This window comes from Pongo abelii, chromosome 10 (assembly GCF_028885655.2).
Source record: "Pongo abelii isolate AG06213 chromosome 10, NHGRI_mPonAbe1-v2.0_pri, whole genome shotgun sequence".
Taxonomy (NCBI): domain Eukaryota; kingdom Metazoa; phylum Chordata; class Mammalia; order Primates; family Hominidae; genus Pongo; species Pongo abelii.
The window spans coordinates 57,098,599-57,105,355 of record NC_071995.2 but is presented as its reverse complement, the minus strand read 5'-3'; the positions used below and the strand labels follow the sequence as shown (position 1 = coordinate 57,105,355).

General features: G+C 38.7%; 1 long non-coding RNA gene across 1 annotated transcript; it reads right to left on the bottom strand.

Moving 5' to 3' along the window:
* Positions 1-210: 210 nt before the first annotated feature.
* Positions 211-1,712, bottom strand: LOC103892073 (uncharacterized). Its single transcript, XR_656308.4, has 2 exons — positions 1,271-1,712; positions 211-434 (listed from the first exon to the last, which is right to left on the bottom strand). It is a non-coding gene; the product is annotated as an uncharacterized LOC103892073 (long non-coding RNA).
* Positions 1,713-6,757: the final 5,045 nt, after the last annotated feature.

Sequence of the window (6,757 nt, the reverse complement as noted above, 5' to 3'; positions counted from 1 at the left end):
CCATTGTCAGTTTACACTTACCCCCTCTAATAGAACTAGCACAAAGAATTAGAAACCAAGGGGTTGGCAGTCTCTGCCTGACTTGGGTGAGCTGTTTTAAAATGTGAGCATAGAGAGAAAAATTCCATTTCTATGAAGGAGTTCAGCCTTAGAATAATCCTCAGGAATGCACACACACGCACGCACGCACACACACACACACACACTTACTTTGGGGAATAAAATTTTAATCTAGTCAATAAAATGCTAAGTCAGGAAATATATTCTTATGAATGAAAATTACAGTTCCATGAAAAAAATTCTTTTCAAAATATATATTGCACAGACTTTAGTATTTGTAGTGCATCCATAATGGGCAGACATTTCTTTGAAAATTGACATCTCTGAGCGGAATATCAACTCTTCCGTCTTTCTGTCTCCAAACTCCTTTCTCACTGCAAGAAATAATTTATTTAATTAATTAAAAAAAAATGGTCTTTAAAACATGGGAGTGGCAGGACTTTCTCCAAAAATAATCTAGAGATACTATTTTAGTTTACATACATATCTAATTATTCATAATAAATATAAGAATCACACTGATTTTTCCTGTGCCTGTCTTTACATTTTAAACTGTCTTAATTTTAATAAATCTAAACTTACAAGATTATATCTGTAATATCAAATTAGGCCACAGCAAGCCACCTACCCTCTACAACTACCCATTTTCCCAATACATGCAAGACATATGAACTTAGTGATACAGTTCTTTAAAAATATTCATAGAAAAATTACATATAAATCTATATATATATGTAGCTTTCTCCTCCATACTGCTCAAACCTTAAAAATATAGAAAGCACTTTAATAAAAATTCAAATAAAATAATTTAAAAATATGACATATTAACTTCTTTCTTTAATATTTACTCCTGTCAAACATGCCTTCCACCCCAGGTTAATATAACACCCTGCCTATCTTGATATCAGTTTTACTTTGTCAGGTATTTTTTTTTTTTAATTCTGTACAGATCTCTTCTCCAAGTGCTGGTAAAATACTAGACCTAGTTTTACTAAGGTAGAAGAAATCTTAAGCATGTGTCTTTTATCTCTGGACTCCAGCTAAAAGAGTGAGAGCTAATTAGAAAAATACACATGTAAAAATACTTATTTGGATTTGACTAAATTAGAGACCAGGCCTGAGCTAACTGGTGTCTAAAGGGACTGTATGCATCACCTCTGTCTTGTTAGCACTGGGTTCTCTTCAGCAGTTTACCACCTAATAGCCTCACCTCTTTGAGTAGACTTCTGAGGTGCACTCAGGTACTGCTGTCAATGCTGGTATTCCAAACCTTAGGAGGCTCAGGGTTATTTCCAAGCCAAGTCTCAAGCTAGAGCAAAGTTACAAATCACTTCCCTAAGTTCCAATCTCCACACTCTAAAATGAGGTTCATCACTTGGTGAACAAATGTGAACCTGAAAGAGCCAGTCCTTCATGATGGATCCCAAGTAGCTAACTGGGCCTAAATTTAAAATAGAGCCAAGTGGCCATTTGGTGAGTAGAGGTTACACATATTCTTTGAGTTGCCTGAAAACCCTGGAAAACTGTAGCTTTTTAACTTTGAGACTTTTCAATGCTCACCTAAACCAACCAATCAATCACAGCTTAACTGCCTCAACCAATCAGATCTCAGCTTATTGACCAATCAGAACTAAACAAGTGGCAATCTTTCATTTGCATAAACAGATCTGACTGGAAACCTGGGTGGAAACTTTTGCTATAAAATCTGAACTCTCTGGCCAGGCGCGGTGGTTCATGCCTGTAATCCCAGCACTTTGGGAAGCCAAGGCAGGTGGATCATGAGGTCAAGAGATGGAGACCATCCTGGCTAACGTGGTGAAACCCCGTCTCTACTAAAAAAAATACAAAAAAATTAGTGGGGTGTGGTGGCAGGCGCCTGTAGTCCCAGCTACTCGGGAGGCTGAGGCAGGAGAATGGCATGAACCCGGGAGGTGGAGCTTGCAGTGAGCCCAGATCACACTACTGCACTCCAGCCTGGGTGACAGAGCGAGACTCCATCTCAAAAAAAAAACAAAAAAACTGAACCCTCTCTTTGTTCCCTAGAAAGCACCTTCCTTTTATACAGAGGACTGTGGTCTTCCTAATTTGCAAACTGTTCACCAGAATAGTCTTTCCTCCAAGTTCTTTTTCAGATAACTTTTGTCCACACCTTTATTTAACCTACTTTGCAAGGCAATTATGAGGAAAAAAACTATTTTTTTAATGGCTCCAAGTTCTTTAGAGATAAGTAGCACATGGGTAGAGGTTATAGTAATAATTGCTTCTAAGTATTTGCTTCTTAATGCTAACAATATATGTCAATATTTTTTCCAAAATACAGTTAAGAATGCTTGGCAAAGTGAAATCTGTGGTGTGGAGGTTACCAGCGCAGAAACATTGCTACTAAATATGTTACGAGTTTCAATACACATTTTAAAGCTTTATTTTCCTGACAATAAAAATTTTATCATGATGTTTCTCACTCCACCTTTTGTGGATAATTTGTTAGGATTAAGTTATGTAAGTATGTAAAAATGCTTTAAGCAAACTAAGCAAATAAATACCATACAGAATATAAGAGCTATCGTAACTGACAATGCAGACCAAGTTCTTATGCATAATTTTTGTAAAGTTGGTAGAATTTTTGCACTATTAAATTGATGCACTGGTCCCTGGTTCCATCTATGAAACCATTTCTTTTTCATAAAGACAGAGTGTTATTAATGGTCTGATCATTTAAGGATTCTTGAGTTTTAATATGAATTCTAATATTGCTTCTCTATGGAAAGCATTTATCTGTTTTTTTATAATTTTATTAAAGAAAAAGACTGCAATGTCTACCTCTCTTAATTACTGTTGTGTAAATTCATAAAATTAGTTAAGACTGAAACACAATGTTCCTTAAGTCACAATGGATGCTGGCTGATTCTAGACAAAAAACAAATTGTTTGCAAAAGAAACACATTATCCATACCCCTAGTATGGATACTAAGGGTATATACATAAGGATATAAATAAAATATATATATATAGGGAAGGATTCATTGTTGAAAGATGATCATTTAAAGATTCTGGTGTTGGAAAAGCATCCTTTAAATGCATGAGGGTAGTCTGAACTTCTATTTAGCATACACGGGATGGGAATTTCATTTTAATATTGGCAGTTAATATATGAAGGTTAAAAGTAAGATAATCAATAACGCAAATTAAAGTATCTCTTAGATTCATTTTATGTGTCACCATTTCACACTTTCAACTTTTGGTCATTTATAAGTTTGGTGAGAACATTTCATATAGGTTAGTATATCTGTCTTCAGAACAATGGAAATAGGGGAATAACTGCTCCCTGAGGAACAGTTCAAGGTAGTGCCTAACATGGTCCAAGATGACCAGTCACCACACTGCATTTTGAGTCCTCAAGGACAATTACATGTTGCTGTGAGAAAAGAGTAAGCAAAGCAAGTAGCATGTGTTTTGACAGAGAATATAAAATATTAAAAGGTTATTGATATAGTTTGGCTGTGTGACACCTCCCAAATCTCATATGGAATTGTAATCCATTTGTGTCAGGGGAGGGACCTGGTAGGAGGTGACTGGATCATGGGGGCAGATTTCCCCCATGCTGTTCTCATGATAGTGGGTTCTCAGAAAATCTGATGATTTTAAAGTGTGGCACTTCCCCCCTCACTCTCTCTCTCTCCTGCCGCCATGTAAGATGTGCCTTGCTTTCCCTTCACCTTCCACCATGATTGTAAATTTCCTGAGGCCTCCCCAGCCATGTGGAACTGTGAATCAATTAAACCTCTTTATTTTATAAATTACCCAGTCTCAGGTAGTTCTTTATAGCAGTGTGAAAACAGACTAATGCAGTTATTGAGGTATAACTGAAGACCAATAGACCTCACATAATTTAGTGTATATAATTTGATGATAAGTTTTAGCATACATATTCACCCATGAAGCTATTGCCACACCAATATAAGAAATATTTTCGTCACCCCCCAAGTGTCCTCTTGCCCTTCATAGCCCCTTCCTTCTGCCTCTACCTGCTGTCTCTCACCAGGCAACCAATGATTTACTTCCTGTTATTGTCAATTAATTTGAAATTCATTGAATAATATGTACATTCAGCAATATAGTATACTCTGTTTTAATACCTGCATCTTTCACTCAAAATAGCAACTTTGAGATTCATCAGTGTTATTGAGTGTATTAACCGTTTGCTCATTTTTACTGCTGAGTAAAATGTACTCCATTGTATGGGTATACCACAATATGTTTATTCATTCCCATGTCGAATATTTAGGTTGTTTTTATTTCATAGCTGTTACAAATAAAGGTGCTATGAGCATCCATATGCAATCTCCATGTAAACATAGGTTTCATTTTGGTTTGGCAAATACCTAAGAATGAAATGGCTGTGTCATATGGCAGATGGATGTTTAACACTTTTCAAAGTAGTTTACCATTTTGTATTCTCACCAGAGGTGTATTAAAGTTGCAATTTCTCCAAAACTATTTTGTGTGGTCGACTATTTTTATTATTTTTAGATACTCTGATTTAGCAGCAGCTAAAATCTCTGTTCATCATTTTCAGCCATCTAGCTTTTGCTTTCTGATAAGTTTCTTGGAGTCCCCCTGGTGCATATGTAGCTCAGTGGCAGTTTATATGACAATTTAGGGATTCTCTGCTTTTGAATTCATCCTTTTAAGAATGTTCTCCTCAATTCTCAACCACTCTGAAAGCCTCAAACTGTATCCTCATAGTAAGACTATGGCTTTCTGCTTAAGTTCTGCCCACCCCACGTTATAGATTAACCCTTAAGCAAAAATGAGCATGGATGTCAGCCATGTTTCAAGGATTGAATTCTAACCAAATTCTTCCCTGCATTACCTTATAATACATAAATATTCATTTAAAAATCATTCTATTTGATGATGATGCCCAACTCTTTAGTTAGTGATATGGTTTGGCTCTGTGTCCCCACCCAAATCTAATTTTGTAGCTCCCATAATTACCACATGTTGTAGGAGGGACCTGGTGACATATGATCAAATTATGGGGGTGGGTCTTTCTTGTGATACTGAATGGGAATCACGAGATCTGATGGTTTTAAAAACAGGAGTTGCCCTGCACAAGCTCTCTCTCTCTTTGCCTGCTGCTATCCACATAAGATGTGACTTGTTCCTCCTTGCCTTCCACCATGATTGTGAGGCTTCCCTAGCCATGTGGAACTGTAAGTTCAATTAAATCTCTTTCTTTTTTAAATTGCGCAGTCTTGGGTATCTCTTTATCAGCAGCATGAAAATTAACTAATACAGTAAATTGCTACCAGTAGAGTGGGGTGCTGCTGAAAAGATACCTGAAAATGTGGAAGCGACTTTGGAACTGGGTAACAGGCAGAGGTTAGAACAGTTTGGAGGGCTTGGAAGAAGGCAGGAAAATGTGGGAAAGTTTGGAACTTCCTAAAGACTTGTTAAATGGCTTTGACCAAAATGCTGATAGTGATATAAACAATAAGGTCCACACTGAGGTGGTCTCAGATAGAAATGAGGAATTTGTTCAGAACTGGAGCAAAGGTGACTCTTGTTATGTTATAGGAAAGAGACTGGCAGCATTTTGCCGCTGCCCTAGAGATTTGTGGAACTTTGAACTTGAGAGAGATGGTTTAGGGTGTCCTGCAGACAAAATTCCTAAGCAGCAAAGCATTCAAGAGGTTACTTGGGTGCTGTTAAGGGCATTCAGTTTTATAAGGGAAGCAGAGCACAAAAGTTCAAAAAATTTGCAGCCTGACAATGCAATAGAAAAGAAAATCCCATTTTCTGAGGAGAAATTCAAGCTGGCTGTGGAAATTTGCATAAGTTATTAGGAACCAAAAGTTAATCCCCATTACCACGACGAAAATGTCTCCAGGGCATGTCAGAGGTCTTCACGGCAGCCCCTCCCATCACAGGCCAGAAGACCTAGGAGGAAAATGTGGTTTTATGGGCCAGGCCCAGGGTCCCTGTGTTGTGTGTAGTCTAGAGACTTGGTGCCCTGCATCCCAGCCACACCCGCCATGACTAAAAGGGGCCAAGGTACAGCTCAGACCATGGCTTCAGAGGATGCAAGCGCCAACCTTTAGCAGTTTCCTTGTGGTATTTACCTTGTGGGTACACAGAAGTCAAGAACTGAGGTTTAGGAACCTCTGCCTAGATTTCAGAAGATGTATTGAAACACCTGAATGTCCAGGCAGAAGTTTGCTGCAGGAGCATGGCCCTCATGGAGAACCTCTGCTAGGACAGTGCGGAAGGGAAACGTGGGGTTAGAGCCCCCACATAGAGTCTCTACTGGGGCACCTCCTAGTGGAGCTGTGAGAAGAGGGCCACTGTCCCTCAGACCCCAAAATGGTAGATCAACCAAAAGCTTGTACCCTGTGCCTGAAAAAGCCACAGACACTCAATGCCAGCCCATGAAAGCAGCTGGGAGGGAGACTGTACCCTGAAGAGTCACAGGGGTGGAGCTGCCCAAGACCATGGGGACCCACCTATTGCATTGGTGTGACCCAGATGTGAGACATGGAGTCAAAGGAGATCATGTTGGAACTTTAAGACTTGACTGCCCTGATGGATTTCGGACTTGCATGGGGCCTGTCATCCCTGTGTTTTGGCCAATTTCTCCCATTTGTAATGGCTGTATTTACCCAATTCCTGTACCCCATTGTATCTAGGAAGTAAT